This window comes from Triticum urartu, chromosome 7A, assembly GCF_056163025.1.
Source record: "Triticum urartu cultivar PI428250 chromosome 7A, HENAU_Tu73, whole genome shotgun sequence".
Lineage (NCBI taxonomy): Eukaryota > Viridiplantae > Streptophyta > Magnoliopsida > Poales > Poaceae > Triticum > Triticum urartu.
The window spans coordinates 117,333,713-117,355,958 of NC_141879.1; the positions used below are offsets into that span (position 1 = coordinate 117,333,713).

The window sequence follows — 22,246 nt, forward strand, 5'->3', positions numbered from 1 at the left end:
TCTTTCAGCACTCTCCCTTCAGGGATGTGCTAAATTCATTAAGGTCTCTCTCCCTGTCAGGAGAACCTTGGCCGAACTATGTCCGGCTAGAATGGGATGTGGACGACGAAGAAATTCGCTGCCCACCCACCACCAACTTAGTAGCCACTGTCGACTACTTAACCGACATGCTTAACTTCGGATCCGAAGACTTCAACGGTATGGACGACGAATCCGAAGACGAACAGGATCCACCGCCCTCGGGGCACCGGACCGCCACCTCCTCATATGATATATACATGGTGGACACCCCCAAAGAAGCCAATGGCGACGAGAAAGCAGAGGACGACCCCTCCAAGAAGCAACCCAAGCACCGACGTCAGCGGCGCCGCTCTAAGTTCCGCCACAACAAGAGCAGTGATACCGGCACAGGAGATAATAACACTCCGGATAGCGCCAAAGACAACAACAATCCCCTCCAGCACGGTGTAGATCTAGAGGATGAACAAGCTAGCCCTCCAGAGTAGGCAGCAGATGGAGAACCGGAGGAGGAAAATTACATGCCTCTCTTCGAAGACGTGGCGAGCCTCGGCGACGACGAGTTTATCGTGCCTGAGGACCCCATCGACCAAGAGCGTTTCAAGCGCCGGCTTATGGCCACGACAAATAGCCTAAAGAAGAAACAACAACAGCTTCAAGCTGATCAAGACCTGCTAGCAGACAGATGGACCGAGGTCCTTGCGGCCAAGGAGCATGAACTCGAGCGCCCGTACAAGAGTTACCCAAAACGCAGGTTGCTACCTCACCTTGAGGAGGAATCATTGAAACCTCATTCACCAGTGTACGATGTGGCTGACCGGCCACTACGCAGCCGCGCCAGAAAGGCGTTTCAGCCTAAAATTCAGACCGCACCCCATCGCCACTCAGTTAAAAATACTAAGGCCTGGGGCAACACAGAGGACCTGCGAGACGTCTTGGACAGTAAGGCAAAAATTGCAAGGTCAATACACGGGACACGGGCACGTGCGCCCACACGGGACGATTACCGTCGCGTCGGATACACCAAGAGTAAATCCGGCCGGGCCGAATACAGCAGACAAGACTCATACGAACTACGTCGGGATATAGCCCGGCACAGAGGTGCCGCACACCCCCTATGCTTCACTAATGAAGTTATGAATCATGAATTCCCGGAGGGTTTCAAACCCGTAAATATCGAATCATACGACGGCACAACAGATCCTGCTGTATGGATTGAGGATTTCCTCCTTCACATCCACATGGCTCGCGGTGACGATCTACATGCCATCAAGTACCTCCCACTAAAACTCAAAGGACCAGCTCGGCATTGGCTGAATAGCTTGCCAGTAGATTCCGTCGGCAGTTGGGAGGATTTGGAAGATGCATTTCTTGACAACTTCCAGGGCACTTATGTGTGGCCACCGGATGCTGATGACTTGAGCCACATAACCCAACAGCCAGGGGAATCGGCCAGACAATTCTGGACACGGTTCCTGACTAAGAAAAATCAAATTGTAGACTGTCCGGATGCAGAAGCCCTAGCGGCATTCAAGCATAACATCCGCGATGAGTGGCTCGCCCGCCATCTCGACCAGGAGAAGCCGAAATCTATGGCAGCCCTCACAACACTCATGACCTGCTTTTGCGCGGGCGAGGACAGCTGGCTGGCTCGCAGCAACAACACATCAAGGAATCCGGATACCTCGGATACCAAAGACGTCAATGGTAGGCAACATCGTAATAGACCAAAGCACCGCAATAACGGCGATAACACCGAAGATACGACAGTCAATGCCGGATTCAAAGGCTCTAGATCCGGTCAGCAGAAAAAACCATTCAAAAGAAATACTCCGGCTCCGTCCAGTTTGGATCGCATACTGGATCACTCGTGTCAAATCCACGGCACCCCTGACAAGCCAGCCAATCACACCAATAGAGAATGCTGGGTGTTCAAGCAGGCCAACAAGTTAAATACCGAAAACAAGGACAAGGGGCTGCATAGCGATGACGAGGAGGAGCCCCGGCCGCCGAACCCAGGAGGACAGAAGGGGTTTCCCCCACAAGTGAAGACAGTGAACATGATATACGCAACCCACATTCCCAAGAGGGAGCGGAAGCGTGCACTAAGGGACGTCTACGCGATGGAGCCCGTCGCCCCGAAGTTCAACCCATGGTCTGCTTGTCTGATCACCTTCGATCGCAGGGACCACCCCACTAGCATCCGTCATGGCGGATCCGATGCACTGGTCCTCGACCCCATCACTGACGGATTTCACTTCACTCGAGTCCTTATGGACAGCGGCAGCAGCCTGAACCTGCTTTATCAGGATACAGTGTGAAAAATGGGTATCGATCCCTCAAGGATCAAACCCAGTAAAACCACCTTTAAAGGCGTGATCCCAGGTGTAGAGGCCCATTGCACAGGCTCAATCACACTGGAAGTGGTCTTCGGATCACCGGATAACTTCCGAAGCGAAGAGTTAATCTTCGACATTGTCCCGTTTCGCAGTGGCTAACATGCACTGCTCGGACAGACAACATTTGCAAAATTCAATGCAGTGCCGCATTACGCATACCTCAAGCTCAAGATGCCAGGACCTCGCGGGGTCATAACAGTAAATGGAAACACAGAACGCTCGCTTCATATGGAAGAGCACACTACAACCCTTGCAGCAGACGCACAAAGCAGCCTGTTCAGGCAGACCACTCATTCGATGTTACAGCCCCCGGACACCTTCAAGCGAGTCCGGAACAATTTGCAACAGGATCGCCTGGCACGATCAGCGCTCGCCTAGCAATCCGACCCCCATCCCAGTCCCAGTGCAGTGACGAAATTCGTGTCGCGCATACATAACTACGCATTGAAAATACCATGGACATAGGCGGGGGCACAATCAGGACATGCCCCGCATTGTGGCTTAACCACACCAGGGGCTGTATACCTTTGACATTCCTTTTCTCTTTCAGGGCCTAACTCTTCGGAAGCCCTTTCCGGCAGTCCGATTGCCGGACACATTCCGGAAGCAACAACCAAGGCTGCAAGAAGCTAAGACAAACACGGGAACCACCAGGTGGTCCCTAGTACTACTTGATATACCCGCTTTTTCACTATTTATGCGTAGCTTGCCTTGGGATAGGACATTTTGAATTGTCCTACTTCATGCTTATTGCACTACTTGTACTAGTACGCTTCGACATATTATTCAAATAACAATGCATATTATTAATCTGTCATTGCATTATTTAAGTTTTTCTCTTTCTCTTATATGTCCATTTATGACATTCCACACCTGCACGCTCGGGTACGGTCAGTACGCCAGGGGCTCTCGTTTACCCCGTAATACGGCGCAAGAAGTCCGAACACTTTCGACAGTGCGGCACCCCGAACTTATAGCATTATATGGATCGGCTCCGAATCATGTCTTGGGTCAAATGTTGGGTTGCCCGGCTCCCATGCTTTGGTACCTTACGTTCCGCTATATCGGCTAAGGTAGCGGTGGGAGAACTACTGCAATTGTGTACCAGTTCTTCCGGACGAGCACCTTAGTAGAGAAAGCCAAAAACTGACTGTCATGATAAGGCGAGAGACTGGTCGCTGTTCGAGAGGTCTCAAGTCCTTAAAGACTTTTTCCTCTTCGGGCGAGGAGTCGGCCTTGTCTGGCTTAGGCGTGTATAGCGCCCCAAATTCGGCCCTCCGAATAGCAGGGGCTTCGCCAAAAATTTAAAATCATAGACTTCTATGGCTAAGTGAGAGTGATAAAGCATTATAGTTCGATTGCCTGGTTCGTTGCACTGAACACCTCCCTTGAAGGACCCAAAATTAGGGTAAAGAGTGTTCAGATTTACCCCGAACACCCCAGTACTAGTTACATGGGGGAAGAAGCCGACGACTGGCCAACTCTTAGATTTTATAAACGGCCGCACAGAAGGTAATATTTTCAATTAAGAAAGCGTCGCAAGGCGCAAAAGAACTCGTTTCATATTACAGGATCACATGGGCATGTTCATTTAAAAAATTACATCCTTGGCACACTCATCTGCCACTAAGCGGGAACCCTTCAGGACGCTTTCATAATAATTCTCGGGGCAGCGATGCTCCTTGCCCTCCGGTGGCCCCTCCTTCACAAGCTTCACAGCGTCCAGCTTTGCCCAGTGCACCTTCGCCCGGGCAAAAGCTCTACGTGCAACTTCGATGTAGATGAACCGCTTGATGACTTCAAGCCGTGGGCAGGCTTCCACCAGCTGCCTCACCGGACCGAAGTAGCTGCCGGACAGGGGCTCGCCAGGCCACATCCGGACTATAAGGCCCCTCATGGCCTGTTTGGCTACCTTGTGAAGTTCGACCAACTGCTTCAGCTGGTCGCTCAAGGACACGGGGTGTTCGGTCCCAGTATACTGAGACCAGAACAACTTCTCCGTTGAGCTCCCCTCCCCAGCCCGGTAAAACTTAGCGGCATCCAGCACATTGCGGGGAAGATCTGCAAACGCTCCTGGAGAGCTCCGAACTCGGGTAAGAAAAAGGAAAGTCTCCTTCACATGCTTGCTTTGCATATTGAATGCCTTACCCGCTGCTATCTTCTTCGCCGCATCAATCTCCTGGAGGGCCTTGTGGGCTTCGGCCTTGGCGCTCCAGACGCTTTCAAGCGCCTGCGCGAGCTCGGACTCTCGCGTCTTGGAGTCAAGCTCCAAGGACTCGTGCTTTTTGGCGAGAGCCTCGAGCTCTTGCTGCACCTCGCCCACTCGGGCTTCTTGTTTCTCCCGTTCAATGCATTCTTTGGCCGCTTTGTCTTCGGCCGCGAACAATGCCTTCCTCAGGGTCTCCACCTCAGTTGTGGCCCCTGACAAATTCATGATGATCCTATTACTTTACAACAAACTTCTTTTTAATTATATAAACTGGGGTATATCTTACCTTTGCTCTCTTCGAGCTGCCCCTTGGTAAGGCCGAGCTCGTCCTCGGACCGCTTCAGGGCCTGCTTCAGCGCAGAGACCTCCACAGTACGTGCGGCAGCGGCCAGCAGGGAAGCCTGCACATACACATTGACATACTCTAATTAGACTCCTGAGTTATCATTTGATACTCTATTCGGCTTTTCTTCGCGAATGCCGAATAAAGCATCAGGGGCTACTATCTATGCGGTGATATTTATATTTTCAAAGCTTACCTCAAAGCCTGTTAGGAGGCTAGTGCAAGCTTCGGTCAGTACGTTTTTGGCGGACTGAACCTTCTTGACCACCGCACTCATGATAGTGCGGTGTTCTTCATCGATGGAAGCGCTGTGAAGCGCTTCCAGCAAGTTGTCTGCTGCCTCTGGTTGGACAGAGGACACTGGCACAGATGGTTGGCCCCCCTTAATGGGGGACTGCCTGTCGGAGTCCGGAACCATTGAAGGTTCCGGCGCAGTGTCCGGCTGGGGCCCGAACTCGAAGCCCGTAGGAGCCTTGCTCCCTTGGTACCCAGGGTCCGGGAGGTCGCCGTGAGGCGCCCCCAGGATCGCCTCCCCTTGGGTCGGTGCCTTTTGAGACACCACCTCAGCGTTGTCCGTAGGGCGAGGGGTGGATCCGTCGGAGGAGAACCACTGCTCATATCCGACGAGCCCAAAGAGCCGCTCGACGAGGGTACGTCCAGACGAGCTCGGGCTGGACTGCATAATCAGGTTCGGCATGAGCAAAGGCAGTACAATAAAACATACCATGAAGTACTATGGTGTCCGGACACTTACGATTTCGCCAGGGCTTGTCCCTGGGTAGCCACTCATCGCCGTTGTCGCCGACCGTCGTGGCATAGTCCGGAGGGAGGGTCTTTCCCTTCTTGGACCCTTCGGCCTCCCCGGATGGGTTGGTCTTCCTTTTCTTCTCTCCCCGGCTGGGGGGGAGAACTTTTCTCCTCCTCCTCGTTTCCGTGGGAAGAGTGCGCGTCGGACTCATCGGATGATGAGTCCGACAGAACCACCTTGCGCCGGAGACCCTTTCGGGTCCCCGTGGCCTTCTTCTTGGCCGTCTTTTCCGGCACATCGTAAGGTGCCGGAGTCAGCATCTTCGTTAGAAGGGCATTTGCAGGATCTTCGGGCAGGGGGCTGGGCAATCAAGCTGCTCCGTTGTCTTTATCCAATCCTGTTAATGACATGAAAGCTTAGATCCAGCACATAACCAAACCAGTGCACATAAATACCCTGAGAGATATAAAAGCCTACAGGATGGGCGCGGCGCTTTGCGCTGAGTTCGCGGTGCTCGGTGAGGGAGGGAGGCATCTCGGCGCCCTTGAACAGCACCCTCCAGACGTCCTCGTGCGTCGTGTCGTAGAGCTCTCACAGCATCTGGTGATGGGCCGAGTCAAACTCCCACAAAACAAATGCCCGTCGTTGGCACGGAAGGATCCGGCGGAAGAGCATAACATGGACCACGTTCACGAGCTTAATTTTCTTGTTCGTCATGTTCTGGATGCAGGTCTGGAGTCCGGTCAGCTCTACTGAAGAACCCCAGGACAGGCCCTTCTTTTTCGAGGAGGTGAGCCACGTGGGGATTCCGGATCGAAATTTGGGGGCCGCCACCCAGTTCGAGTCGCGTGGCTCGGTGATGTAGAACCACCCCAATTGCCACCCCTTTATGGTATCCACATAGGTACCCTCGAGCCAGGTGACATTAGGCATCTTGCCCACCATGGCACCTCCGCACTCTGCTTGCTGGCCACCCACCACCTTCAGTTTGACATTGAAGGTTTTCAGCCATAAGCCGAAGTGGGGACTGATGTGGAGGAAGGCCTCGCACACGATGATAAACGCCAAGATGTTGAGGATGAAGTTGGGGGCCAGATCATGAAAATCCAGCCCGTAGTAGAACATGAGCCCGCGGACAAACGGGTGGAGAGGAAATCCCAGTCCGCGGACGAAATGGGTAAGAAAAACTACCCTCTCACGGGGTTCGGGCATTGGGACGATCTGCCCCGCATTCGGCAGCCGGTGCGTGATATTCGCAGCTAGGTATCCGGCTTCCCGTAACTTTTTGATGTTCTCCTCCATGACGGAGGAGACCATCCACTTGCCTCCTGCTCCAGACATGCTTGGATTGGTTTGAGAAGAAGAACGCGAGATTGGGCACTAGAGCTCGAGTGTGCGGGAATGGGTAAGCGAGAAGGAAGAAGGCGTGTGTGAAAAAAGTAAATCTTTGTCCCTTTATATGGGCGGAGGATGCGATGAGTCTCCCCACTTGCCTGACAAAACCGCCTATTCCCCAGGCATCATAATTGATGGCGTGGTTGGGTTACCCACATCCGTATTGATGAGAATCCCGTGATAGGGGGAACACGATCTCTACTTTGACAAGACGTATCAAGAAAACCGCCTCGCGATATGTGCGGAGCTGGTTGAGAAAAGTGGTTCGAATAATAACTGGGCCATGAAGTGATGTCATACTATCAAAACATGTTAGCAGATTAGATTTGTGAAGTATTATTCTCTCTACGGTGGTATGTGGAACTTATTTTGTAGGGTCGGACACTATCCTTGTATTCAAACTCTTCCATGGTGTATTCGGAGGAGGAACCCACCTTGCAATGCCGAAGAAAACACTGCATGCTGGAATCATCGTCATTGAAGCCAGGTTCAGGGGCTACTGAGGGAGTCCTGGATTGGGGGGTCTCCGGACAGCCGGACTATATCCTTTGGCCGGACTGTTGGATTATGAGGATACAAGATTGAAGACTTCGTCCTGTGTCCGGATGGGACTCTACTTGGCATGGAAGGCAAGCTAGGCAATACAGATATGTATATCTCCTCCTTTGTAACCGACCTTGTGTAACCCTAGCCTCCTTCGGTGTCTATATAAACCGGAGGGTTTTAGTCCATAGGACAACATACAATCATACCATAGGCTAGCTTCTAGGGTTTAGCCTCTCTGATCTAGTGGTAGATCAACTCTTGTAATACTCATAGCATCAAGAACAATCAAGCAGGACATAGGGTTTTACCTCCATCAAGAGGGCCCGAACCTGGGTAAACATCGTGTCCCCTGCCTCCTATTACCATCCACCTTAGACACACAGTTCGGGACCCCCTACCCGAGATCCGCCGGTTTTGACACCAACAGTGGGTTTATGATCAAGTTTACCTAACAATATTTGATTCTTCTCTGAAATCTTTTATGTATGATTGGTTATCTTTGCAAGTCTCTTCGAATTATCAGTTTGGTTTGGCCTACTAGATTGATCTTTCTTGCAATGGGATAAGTGCTTAGCTTTGGGCTCAATCTTGCGGCGTCCTTTCCCAGTGACAGCAGGGGCAGCAAGGCACATATTGTATTGTTGCCATCGAGGATAAAAAGATGTGGTTTATATCATATTGCTTGAGTTTATCCCTCTACATCATGTCATCTTGCCTAATGCGTTACTCTGTTCTTATGAACTTAATACTCTAGATGCATGCTGAATAGCGGTCGATGTGTGGAGTAATAGTAGTAGATGCAGAATTGTTTCAGTCTACTTGTCGTGGACGTGATGCCTATATACATGATCATGCCCAGATATTCTCATAATTATGCACTTTTCTATCAATTGCTCGATGGTAATTTGTTCACCCACCGTAATACTTATGCTATCTTCAGAGAAGCCACTAGTGAAACCTATGGCCCCCGGGTCTATCTTTTATCATATAAGTTTCCAATCTATTTTGCAATCTTTACTTTCCTATCTATATCATAAAAATACCAAAAGTATTTATCTTATTATCTCTATCAGATCTCACTCTTGTAAGTGACCGTGAAGGGATTGACAACCCCTTTATCGCGTTGGTTGTGAGGTTCTTATTTGTTTGTGTACGTACGAGGGACTTGCGTGTAGTCTCCTACTGGATTGATACCTTGGTTCTCAAAAGCTGAGGGAAATACTTATGATACTTTGCTGCATCACCCTTTTCTCTTCAAGGGAAAACCAACGCAGTGCTCAAGAGGTAGCAAAAGACAACATACATCTCATCAAAATATCGAACGAATACCAAATTCACATGACTACTTATAGCAAGACTTCTCCCATGTCCTCAGGAACAAACGTAACTACTCACAAATCATATTCATGTTCATAATTAGAGGGGTATTAATCTGCATAAAGGATCTGAACATATGATCTTCCACCGAATAAACCAACTAGCATCAACTACAAGGAGTAATCAACACTACTAGTAACCCACAGGTACCAATCTGAGGTTTTGAGACAAAGATTGGATACAAGAGATGAACTAGGGTTTGAGATGAGATGGTGCTGGTGAAGATGTTTATGGAGATTGACACCCTCCCGAGGAGAGGATCGATGGTGATGACGATGGTGATGATTTCCCCCTCACGGAGGGATATGTTTGCCCCGGTAGAACAGCTCCGCCTGCGCCCTAGATTGGTTCCGCCAAGGTTCCGCCTTGTGGTGGCGGAGTTTCATCCCGTGAGCTTGCTTATGATTTTTCCAGGGCAAAATACCGCATATAGCCAAAGATGGGCACCGGAGGCCTTCCAGGGGGCCCACGAGGTAGGGGGCGCGCCCAGGGGGTAGGGCGCGCCCCCACCCTCGTGGACAGTGGGTGGCCCCCCTCCGGTGCTTTCTTCACCCAATATTTGTTATATATTCTGAAACTGACTTCCGTGGAGTTTCATGAGTTTTGGAGTTGTGCAGAATAGATCTCTAATATTTGCTCCTTTTCCAGCCTTGAATTCCAGCTGCCAGCATTCTACCTCTTCATGTAAACCTTGTAAAATAGGAGAGAATAGGCATAAGTATTTTGACATAATGTGTAATAACATCCCATAATGCAATAAATATCGATATAAAAGCATGATGCAAAATGGACGTATCAGGCTCCTGCCAGTTGCCGATAACTTTAACAAAACATGATCATCTCATACAACAATTTATATCTCATCACGTCTTGACCATATTACATCACAAAATGCCCTGCAAAAACAAGTTAGACGTCCTCTACTTTGTTGTTGCAAGTTTTACGTGGCTTCGACAGGCTTCTAGCAAGAACCTTTCTTACCTACGCATCAAAACCACAACATTTTTTGTCAAGTTTGCTGTTTTATCCTTCAACAAGGACCGGGTGTAGTCACACTCGATTCAACTAAAGTTAGAGAAAAAGCGACCCACTACCCACCTATGTGCGAAGCACGGTGGTAGAACCAGTCTCATGAACGCGATCATGTAATGTTGGTTTGGGCCGCTTCATCCAACAATACCGCCGAATCAAAGTATGACATGCTGGTAAGCAGTATGACTATTATCGCCCACAACTCTTTGTGTACTACTCGTGCATATAACATCTACACATAGATCTGGCTCGGATGCCACTGTTGGGGAATATAGTATTTCAAAAAAAATCCTATGATCACGCAAGACCTATCTAGGAGAAGCATAGAAACAAGCGGGGAGAGTGTGTCCACGTACCCTCGTAGACCAAAAGCGGAAGCATTTAGTAACGCGGTTGATGTAGTCGAACGTCTTCGCGATCCAACTGATCAAGTACCGAACGCACGTCACCTCCGTGATCTTCACACATTTAGCTCGGTGACGTCCCACGAACTCTTGATCTAGTTGAGGCCGAGGGAGAGTTTCGTCAGCACGACGGCGTGGTTATGGTGATGATGAAGTTACCGACGCAGGGCTTCGCCTAAGCACTACGACAATATGACCGAGGTGGAAAACTGTGGAGGGAGGTACCGCACACTGCTAAAGATCAACTTTTGTGCCTATGGGGTGCCCCCTCCCCCGTTTATAAAGGAGTGGAGGAGGGCGAGGGCTGGCCTCCCAGGGCGCGCCCCAAGGGGAGATTCCTAATCCTACTACGAGTAGGTTCCCCCCTTTCCTAGTCCAACTAGGAGGGGGGAGGAAGGGGAAGAGGGAGAGAAGGAAAGGGGGGCCGACCCCCCTCCACAATTCGGATTGGGCTTGGGCGAGCGCGACCCACTACTTGGCCGCCTCCTCCTCTCTTCCTCTATGGCCCATGAAGGCCCATTAACTCCCCAGGGGGTTCGGGTAACCCCCCGGTACTTTGGAAAATACTCGATACACCTCTGAACTATTCCGGTGTCCGAATATAGTCATCCAATATATCAATCTTCATGTATCTACCATTTCGAGACTCCTCGTCATGTCCATGATCTCATCCAGGACTCTGAACTACCTTCGGTATATCAAAACACATAAACTCATAATACCGATCGTCATCGAACGTTAAGCGTGCGGACCCTACGAGTTCGAGAACTATGTAGACATGACCGAGACTCATCTCTGGTCAATAACCAATAGCGGAACCTGGATGCTCATATTGGCTCCTACATATTCTATGAAGATCTTTATCATTCAAACCGCATAACAACCTACGTTGTTCCTTTTGTCATCGGTATGTTACTTGCCTGAGATTCGATAGTCGGTATCATCATACCTAGTTCAATCTCGTTACCGACAAGTCTCTTTACTCGTTCCATAATGCATAATCCCGTAACTAACTCATTAGTCACATTGCTTGCAAGGCTTATAGTGATGTGCATTACTGAGAGGGCCCAGAGATACCTCTTTGACAATCAGAGTGACAAATCCTAATCTCGATCTATGCCAACTCAACAAACACCATTGGAGACACTTGTAGAGAATCTTTATAATCACCCAGTTATGTTATGAATTTTGATAGCACACTAAGTGTTCCTCCGGTATTGTCGGAGTAATGGGCCACGGGTAGGCTAACCCGAGCCCCTGAACCTTTCAAGACATCGGGGCAGGCTGCGCCCCTCAAGACCCCAGGACGAAGAGCCGCCTTCTGAGAAATCGGTGGCAAGGCAACCGACTGCCCACTCACGGCTGAGTCCCGGGGACGACTTCAGGATGAGCCGACTCCTGACTGATGACTTCCCGAGAAGCCGGCCTTGGGGAGTCGGCCCGCGACTCCAAAAAACCCCATGCCCTCATCAAGAGGGACGGGACAGGGAGTGGCTACAGTAAAGCCCACTCCCCCCCTTTTCTAGAGGCACGCATGGCCATAGTACGCCGTACCCGCGGAGATCTCCGTCCGGCGCGGCACTGTTGCCATGCCGGCCCTGCCATCAGCACCAGTGGGCAGAATCCTGCATCCATGACGGCTTGTCTCTACGACCCTGGGCGGCGGGTCCCACCAGTCAGCGGGAGTCTAGAAGACGGCGAGAGCGTCACCAGTCGGACCCGTTGGGAGTCGGCCCCCGAGAGTCGGCCAGCCCCTCCCCCGGGGCCCACGCGCCATTAACCAGATGTGACGGGGAGTGGCAATAGTGATCGCCTGCCAGGCGGCGGGGCTGTTGCCACGACCCCATGACCAAGCCCGCGTCATTAGAAGCACAGTTACAGTAATCAGCAGCCGGTAAGACCCGCCAACGGCGGACACGGCCTGTCGACGCTGTACCGGACCAGTCGGCGGGGCCCGCAAGTTGGCGGGCCCCAGCAGTCGGCGAAGAAGATAGAGGCCGGAGAAACTGACGGCTGGGCCCGTGCCCAGCCGTATTACCATTGTACCCCTGGGGGGTAGGCCTATATAAACCTCCAAGGCACGCATGCAAAGGGTTGGAATCCATTAGCACTAGACCAGATCATATAGGAAAGAGAGAACTAGCCTAGCCTTCTCCTACCTCCAGGAAACAGCTCAAGGAGCAACCGTGTACACACTTCGCCATAGTGATCATGCGGAGACCCCGCAGAGTAGCAGTAGGGGTATTATCTCCCCGGAGAGCCCCGAAGCTGGGTAAGATTCGCTGGCGTGCATGCCTTCGCCTTATCCCGTTTCCAGGCACCGGCGACGTTCTATTCGCCCCCACCATGATAAGCCATCCTCTGGCATATGTCGCACCCAACCCCCGACATTTGGCGCCCATCGTGGGGCCTGGTGCACTGTTGTCCGGAGACCTGTTCTGGACGGGAACCCTTTTCCTCCCTGGCAAGCGCAGCCAGCCCGGCACGCCAGACGGAGTTTGCACCGACGCGCTGCATGGCGCTGAGATCGCCTGCGCAGCCAGCTGCCTCGCCAATCTTGTCGATGAGGTTCGCCTCTCCGATGAGCCTGCATCTGACGCAGGCACGGGTGGCCCCGAGAGCCTCCTCGCGGGCCTCCTTGACCAACTCCACGTCACCGGCGAGCCTGCCGTGGACTTGGAGTCTGTAGGCTCCACCGACCCGATGTTGGTCGACTCCAACACCGCGTCGCTCGACGCGTTCCCCACCAACGTGGTGGTCTACGACGAGCCGCTCCCTCGTGCGGAGAGCGACGGAAGCACTGTCGCAGAGGTGCTCGTCTTCAGTCATGACGAGCATCCCGGCGAAGGAGCGCATGACCCACTTGGCGCGGCATTACAAGACCTGACTGCGCCCATTCCGAAAGACACTGACGTAGAGACGTTGGAGGCGCGCCGTCTTCAGCTCGTCGAAGGCGCGAAGAAGCTGGCTAGCATGAGACGCTTGTCAGAAGCCTACCGGTGTGAAATGGATCGCGCTGTGGGTGGCTCGCCAGCCCCAGTTGGGCCCAGCCGCCTAGGTGCGGTCCAGCAGCGCGGCGTGGCCATCGCCAACCTGTTCGGGGAAAATCGCCCTGTGTACGCCACGCCTGCGGAGAATATTCGAGGTGCCCAGGCGCCGGCAGACGAGCTGGACAACTTCGAGGGGGAAGAGCGCCGCCTGATGACGGAGCAAGTCCAGCGGCTCCTCGACGCGGCTTCTGTGGAGAACGAGGCCGGCTGCCGCACGGAGGCACCGCAGCGACAAAACGATGACCCGCCTCCATGCCGATATCAAGGCGCGACGTCTCGGACGCCGACTGGCGGCGCCCGAGGAAGGAAAGACAGGGATCCGGCTGTCAGCCACAGTCGGACTCGCATTACCATAGAGCGCGACCAGGACGGCCGCCCGAGAGCAGTGGAACGACGGGACGACTGTCCGCCTCCTCCTCCTCGCAAGGAAAGGCGAGTCTCCCTACCGCCTGTTGACCATCCGACTCTCGGCGACCGCCTTGGCCGCCGAGAGGGAGTCGGAGAAAATGACGCCCGCCACCGGATCGACCGACTTCACCGATCCCTGGCGCTGGAAGAAGAAGATGAGTTGGGTCCGCCTTGTTTCGGGCCCCGCATTCGAGACGAGCCCTTTCCCAAAGGGTTCACGCTCCCAAGAGACACGCCCAAGTACACCGGCTCCATGAAGCCGGAGGACTGGCTGGTTGACTACTCCATGGCAGTCAGCATAGCGAACGACAACAAGCGTGTTGCCGTGAAATACGTTCCGCTCATGCTGCAGGGCACGGCCCGGACATGGCTGAACAACCTGAAGCCCCGCGGCATCAACAGCTGGGTCGACTTCACCGATGCATTCGTCTGCAACTTCACAAGCATGTACAAGCGTCCTCCCAAGCCTCGTCAGCTTTCCTTGTGCGTGCAAGGCCCGAACGAGTCAACTCGCGACTACCTCACGCGTTGGGCCGAGCTCCAGAACTCTTGTGAGGGCGTGCACGAGGTGCAGGCTATCGAGTACTTCACCGCCGGGTGCAGAGAGGGCACCCTCCTCAAGCACAAGCTCCTCTGTGACGAGCCAGAAACCCTCGACGAGCTACTGATCATAGCAGACAAGTACGCCACGGCCGACTCCTCCATGAAGGCGGAGATTCAAGTCAGCGCGACTGGCAAAGTGGCCCCTCAGGCTCCTAGAACTCCGGCTGGAGACGCCAGTCGGCGACCACAGCAGGGCGACCACAAGCGCAAGGCCCCACAGCCGGCTTCCAGCAGCCGATAGGTGGCAACAGTCGAGGACCAGCAGCCGGATGGGCAGCCTCCACCCAAGCGATAGAAAGGCGGCAAACCCAACTGGTTGCCGGCTTTCTCATACGAGCAGACTCTGGATGGTCCTTGCAAGTTCCACAGCGGCATGAAGCCATCGAATCACACCACCCGGAAGTGCCACTGGCTCACCAGGATCGCCAAAGGAGACGGCCTCCTGCCTCCCCCGCATGCTGGGCAGCAGCCTCCGCCTCCGCCCCAGCAGCCGGCTGTCAGGCCTATCGGCGCAGTACAAGACAAGTACCCCGAAGAGAACGGAGCCTACGTGATATTCACCAGCGTGGCTGATGATCGACGCAGTAGGCGGCTGCAGCAGCACGAGTTGAATGCAGTTACGTCAGAGATACCAGAATTCATGCACTGGTCCGAGAAGCCTATCACCTGGAGCAAGGCTGATCACCCAGAGGTGATGCCGAGTCCGGGCTCTTATGCCTTGGTCTTGGATGCCACCTTTGCCACGGATAGGCGAGCTGCTCGTTTCTCGCGAGTTCTGATAGGCGGAGGCAGCAGCATCAACATCTTGTACAAGGACACCATGGAGAAGTTAGGAATCAAGCAAAGACAGCTTCAGAACAGCCAGGCTGTGTTCCACAGCATTGTTCCTGGCCTTTCCTGCTCACCAATCGGCAAGATCCTGATGGACGTCCTCTTTGGAGACAAAGATCACTTCCACCGAGAATCGGTTTGGTTTGAGGTGGTGGATCTTGAGAGCCCATACCATGCACTACTTGGCCGACCCGCCCTGGCCAAGTTCATGGCGGTCCCCCACTACGCCTACCTCAAGATGAAGATGCCTAGTTCCAAGGGGATTCTGACCGTAGCCGGCGACTAGCGGAAGTCGTCTGCCTGTGCGGCTGAGAGTAGTCGTTTGGCCGAGTCCCTGGTGATTGCGGCCGAGAAGCGGCTCCTTGACCGGGTTGTGGCGATGGCCGGCAAGCAGCTAGAGGTGTCGCCTAACCCCAAGGAGTCGGAGGCTGAGGGTTTGTTCAAGCCGGCCAAAGAGACAAAGAAGATACCCTTGGATCCGGAGCACCCAGAGAGGTACGCTGTCGTAGGCGCAAACCTCGACAGCAAATAGGAAGGCGAGCTCATCGATTTTCTCCGTGAGAATCGGGACATCTTCGCATGGTCCCCCAAAGACATGCCAGGTGTATCGATGGAATTCGCCGAGCACAAGTTACATGTCCGATCTGATGCAAAGCCAGTCAGGCAGCCCTTGTGCCGCTTAACAGAAGAAAAGAGAAGAGTTGTCGGAGAGGAGATAGCTCGACTCCTGGCAACCGGCTTCATTATGGAGGTGTTCTTTCCAGAGTGGCTAGCCAACCCGGTCCTGGTACTGAAGAAGAACAAGCAGTGGCGAATGTGTATTGACTACACAAGCCTCAACAAGGCTTGCCCCAGGGACCCGTTTGCTTTGCCAAGAATCGATCAGGTGATAGACTCCACAGCCGGATGCGAGCTGTTGAGCTTCTTGGATGCATATTCAGGATATCACCAGATCAAGCTAAACCCGGCGGACAGACTGAAGACCGCCTACATCACATGATTTGGAGCCTTCTGCTATCTAACCATGACGTTCGGCTTAAGGAATGCCAGCGCCACCTTTCAGCGTTGCATGCAGAAATGCCTCCTCAAGCAACTCGGCAAAAACACCCACGTCTACGTAGACGATGTGGTTGTGAAGACGGAGAAGCGTGGAACACTGCTGGAAGACCTCAAGAAGAACTTTGAGAACCTGCACCGATTTCAGATCAAGCTCAACCCTGAGAAGTGCGTCTTTGGAGTACCAGCCGGCCAACTCCTTGGTTTCCTGGTCTCTGAACGCGGCATAGAGTGCAACCCTGCAAAGATCAAGGCCATTGAAAGGATGGAGGTACCTAGCCGACTGCTGGACGTGCAAAAGTTCACTGGCTGCTTGGCGTCCATCAGCCGATTCATCAGTCGGCTGGGCGAGAAAGCTCTCCCCTTATACCAGCTCATGAAGAAGACCACTTTTTTCGACCGGAACCACAGGGCGGACGAAGCCTTTCTTCAGTTGAAGAAGATGTTGACTACTCCACCCGTTCTGGCGGCTGCCACTCCTAAGGAGCCCATGCTCCTGTACATCGCCGCCACCAGCCGGGTAGTCAGCATAGTCATTATAGTGGAACGCAAGGAGGAAGGCAAGGCACTACCTGTCCAGAGACCGGTATATTACCTGAGCGAAGTGCTGTCGACCTCCAAGCAGAACTACCCCCACTACCAGAAGATGTGCTATGGCGTGCACTTTGCCGCCAAGAAGTTGAAGCCTTACTTTCAAGAGCATCCAATCACTGTGGTCTGCACGGCCCCACTTGCCGAGATCATTGGAAGATGAGATGATTCTGGCCGAGTGGCCAAATGGGCCATAGAGTTGGCTCCTTACACCATCTACTACCAGCCCCGCACCGCCATCAAGTCACAAGCACTGGCCGACTTCGTCGTCGACTGGGCCGAGACCCAGTACCTACCACCAGCGCCCGACTCCACCCATTGGCGGATGCATTTCGACGGCTCCAAGATGCGCACCGGCCTGGGAGCCGGCGTTGTCCTCAACTCTCCTAAAGGCGACAAGCTCACATACGCACTTCAAATCCACTTTGCCGCCTCCAACAAAGTTGCCGAATACGAGGCACTCATTCACGGGCTCCGGCTTGCCAAAGAACATGGCATTCGCTGGATCCTGTGTTATGGTGACTCGGACTTAGTGGTCCAGCAGTCGTCCGGCGACTGGGACGCCAAAGATGCAAACATGGCAAGTTACCGTTTCCTCATGCAGCAACTCAATGGATATTTCGAGGGGTGCGAGTTCCTCCATGTGCCAAGAAACGACAACGACCAAGCAGACGCCCTGGCACGAATCGGCTCTACCCGCCAAGCAATACCATCCGACGTCGCCCTTCAGCGCCTCCTCAAGCCGTCTGTCAAGCCTTCACCAGAATCAGACTCCATTTTCGTGCCGGCTCCCCCCTAAGAAGTCGGATCCGACTCCAGAGCCCCAGCAGACGGTACGAGGATTTTGGCAGATGGCTCCAAAGCCGCCACAGTCGAAGCCAGCCCGAAGATTCCAGAACTCGGCCCGAGGGCTGCACCAGTCGGACTGGGGACTTCATTAATCCAGCAAGAGGTCGCTGACTCCAGCCCGTCGCCTCCCGGTCCAGCCGTCCTCATCCAAATCGCAGTTCTGGCAGTCGAAGAAATAGCAACACCCTCATGGGCCCAGCCCATCCTCAAATTCCTGGTGAGCAAAGAGTTGCCGACTGATGAGACCTCAGCTCGACAAGTACAACGCCGAGCGGCAGCCTACACCATAGTCAATAGAGAGCTGATCAGGCGTAGCGTCACTGGTGTCTACCAGCACTGCATAGAGCCAGAGCAAGGCCAAGCAATTGTCAAAGACATCCATCAAGGCGAGTGCGGCCACCATGCGGCTTCAAGAGCACTCGTCGCCAAAGCTTTTCGACACGGTTTCTTCTGGCCGACTGCCTTAGAAGAGGCCAAGGAAATGGTCCAAAAATGCAAAGGGTGCCAGAAGTTCCGCTCCAAACCACATCAGCCGTCTTCTGCACTCAAGACCATCCCCGTTGCCTGGCCCTTTGCCGTTTGGGGCCTAGACATGGTGGGACCATTCAAGACGGCACGAGGTGGCTTAACTCACTTACTTGTCGCGGTGGATAAGTTCACCAAGTGGATAGAAGCGAAGCCAATCAAGAAACTGAATGGTCCGACTGCCATGACTTTCATCTCCGACATCACAATTCGGTACGGCATACCACACAGCATCATCACCGACAACGGCACAAATTTTTCCAAAGGCGCCTTGGCCCATTTTTGCGCGACACAGGGCATCCGACTAGACTTAGCGTCCGTTGCCCATCCGCAGTCAAATGGCCAGGTGGAGCGAGCAAACGGCCTCATCCTGTCCGGCATCAAGCCCTGACTGGTCGAGCCTCTGGAGCGCTCGGCTGGCTGCTGGCTCGATGAGTTGCCAGCCGTCCTCTGGAGTCTGCGCACGACTCCAAACAAGTCAACCGGCTTCACGCCTTTCTTCCTCCTCTACGGTGCTGAAGCCGTCATCCCAACGGACAAAGAGTTCGACTCCCCGCGAGTCACCATGTACACCGAGGAGGAAGCAGAAGAAGCACATCAAGATGGCGTCGATCTGCTGGAAGAGGGCCAGCTGTTGGCACTCAGCCGGTCCAGCATCTACCAGCAGAGCCTGTGCCGATACTACAACAGGAAGGTCGGGCCGAGATCTTTCCAAGAGGGCGACCTTGTGCTCCGACTGATCCAGCGAACAGCCGGCCAGCACAAGCTGTCGGCGCCTTGGGAAGGCCCTTTCATCAGCAGCAAAGTGCTGGGCAACGACTCCTACTACCTGATTGACGCTCAGAAGCCCCGAGCACGCAAGAGGGACGACTCCGGCAAAGAGACAGAGCGGCCATGGAATGCAAATCTCCTCCGAAGATTTTACAGTTGATGGAGTATGTACCATGCTACCTTTTGTATTAAAGTATCAAGACTTCGGGCCCCCCGAGACGAGCTTGGGGACTGCCCTCTTTTATCTATATGATAAGAATTATACCTACGAGTATGTTACTCTTTGTTATGCCGCTTGGCACCGGGTTCGACTAGTCGGCCCGGGGACTTGCCGCCTTGCGCTATGAAATGCTTCCTGCAGCCAGACAAGTAGTGTGTGGCGCCAAAGCCATCTCCTGTCAGAAGCCGCAGCTCGCAGAGCGACTGTCCGGTGGGCAGGAGTAAGGTAGAATGGGCGTCCGTATGAAAAATGGCTAAGGACTCAAAGCATAAAACATAGTTTAAGCCGGCTTCCAGCCTTTTTTCGCTAACCGACTATTGAGAAGTCGGCTCGCCGCATTCTATTCAACTTGCTAAAAAACTCTAAAATGGCTAAGTACTTGCCTTCTCAAAAGTAGCCAAGCATTTGATCCAACGGCAGTCCGCAGAACAGCTGTCCGACTGGCAAGACGACAACTAAGGGAAGGCGGCAAAGGAAAAAGCCAAAGGAGCAATGAGCAAGAAAAGATAGAATTCGGATAAATATTTACATAACATAGGCCCTTGGCCGAATCTTCGAGCAGAAGTTCAAAATACACCCCGCGGGTGGAATTGTGCGAATTAACAAGTTCTTCAAAGACTACTAAAGTAGATAAAATAAAGATAAGGCAGCAGCTTAGGAAGCGGCAGGCGGATTCGGAGGGTAAGAGGAGACGGCGGTGTCAGGCGTTGGGGCGGCCGGCTGGGCAGTCTCGGCTTGATCGCCTCCAGCTGCAGTCGGCTCGGCCGCACGCGGCTCGTTGCTAGAGGCGCGGTCGAGCTGAGGCTGGCCATCCGCTCCATCTTCTGGTGCCTCCGTCTCGCCTCCGTCCTCCGCCTCGCCTTCCTCCTCAACGCTGGAGCCGATCACCTTCGCTGAGTCCTCATCGTAGTCTGGGTTCATCCCAAACCACTCCGGTGGTACCTCCTCGCCGTCTTCAGCCCGCTCGGGGACAAAGATGCTGGTGTCGGTGTACTCAGCGATCGCCGCGGCACGCTTGACGAGGGTGTCTTCCGCGGCTACCAGCTCCGGCTGGGCCTCTGACCGTAGTGTGGCCAGCCGATCTAGGTCCAGCCCCGGATACCACGCCTTAACGAATTCCAATGCTCGGCACGCTCCAGCTCAGGCCGAGGAACCTTTCCAGGCCTCAAGACGACCAACCGCGACCTCCAGCCAGTCGGCAGTCCGACTGGGGGTGCGCGGAGCCTGCATGTCTGGCCACAGGGCAGCAATCACCTGGGCGCCGACACGTTGAAGCCGACGCAGCATCCGGTGAGCCGGCCGAAGGCGAGCCTCGATGCTCAGGATATGCTCATCAAGGGTTCAGGGGGCGTCGGCGGCGATCTTTGCGCCTTCCGCCCTCCGACCTTCACGGTCAGCCTCGATGGCTTGGATGGCGGCCTGCGAGTGCCCAGGGAAGAAGTCTGCCAAGACGGAAAGAATGAAGAAGCAAGTCAAAAATCAGGAGTCAGCTCGACTTATAGTCGGCAGCTCGAAGAAAGAAAGTAAAGAAACTCACCATCAACGATGTCCTCAATCTCGTGGAAGCCGGAGGCCAGCAATGCCTCCTTTTCAGACTAGGAGGAGCGCTCGCTTGCGAACTCGGCCAGGAGGGCGGTCTCCGCTTCTTCCGCCTCCTTCTGCGTCTTCTTGAGCAGCTCCTTCTGATCTGCCAATTGTGCGGCCAGCAGATCGCGCTCTGCGGCGAGCTTGCTGCACTCCTTCCCCTTGGCGCGCAACACGAAGTTGGCTACGCTCAGCTGCTGTTGAAGAGCGGCGTTGGCCTCTGAAGAGAAAGAAGAAAGAAGGCGTTAAGTCATCAACAAAGAAGGTCGCCGGGGAGATCCGGCCTGACTGCTCAGCAGTCGGCCCGAATCTCGGGGACTTCAGCCTATGGGTGCGCCAGCACGCCCCCGCAAAGAAGAAAAAGGACTCACTCAGGCTCTCCGACAAGTCGGCGGTCCGCTTGCCCAGCTCTTCAACATTGCGGTTGAAGGTGGTGACACGAAGGTTGTGATAGTCCTGCGACAAGTATTTCAGACAAAAGTTAGTACCCGGAACTCACCAATTGGAGTTCCGGGCCGCCTGCTCAGCAGTCGGCCCAAAACTCGGGGACTACACCCAGTGGGTGCGCTGGCGCGCCCCCATAGAGAGGAACAAGAAAACAAGGACAAAAGAGAAAGCATACCCGGACGGCTGCCCGCGACGCCAGGTACGCCTTGGTGCAGTTCTGGATGGCGTCGCCCTCAGCTCGCAGCTTTGTCTGGACGTCCAGAAGCGCCTGGTTCAGCGGGCCCGTGCCGCCTCCTCGCACCCACCAATTGGGCACGGCGCTCGTCGCTTCGGCATCTGGGATCGCCGAGCTGGCGGTGCCGGTCTCCAAGGGGCGTGGTGCCGAAGTCGCATTCTCAAGACAGTGGCGCGTTGGCGAGCTGACTTGAAGGAGTAGCCTCGCCACGGCCTTGTCTTCACGCGGCGGCACCGACGGGTCCGCCGTCTGTTTGCCTTGCGCGCTCCCAGATGGCGGCGGAGGTGGCGGCAGAACGATCACGTCCGGCATGGAGGTGTCGCCGCCTTCCCTCTCCATGATGGGGTTCTTGCTGCCGGCTTCCCCAGTCTGCCCCGTGAACTCCGGAGGCGGCGGCGCAGAGTTCAGCGGGGTGATGAACACCGCCGATTGGCGGTGCACGGCCTCCTCAGCCTGCCGCCTCGCCGCGACAGCGGCTTCGGCCTCTGCCAGCTTCTTCTTGGTGGAGGCCTCCACCTTCTCGGCCTCCACCTTCTCCAGGCAGGCGGCCTCTTCCTCGTTGCACTTCTCCTGCACGTTCCGCTCCGTCGCCTCTCGGAGGTCGG

The 22,246-nt window shown here is 54.1% G+C and overlaps 1 pseudogene; it reads right to left on the bottom strand.

The window, feature by feature from the left end:
- Nucleotides 1-20,029: 20,029 nt before the first annotated feature.
- LOC147958420 (uncharacterized) lies at nt 20,030-20,605 on the bottom strand (annotated as a pseudogene).
- Between the last annotated feature and the right edge of the window lie 1,641 nt (nt 20,606-22,246).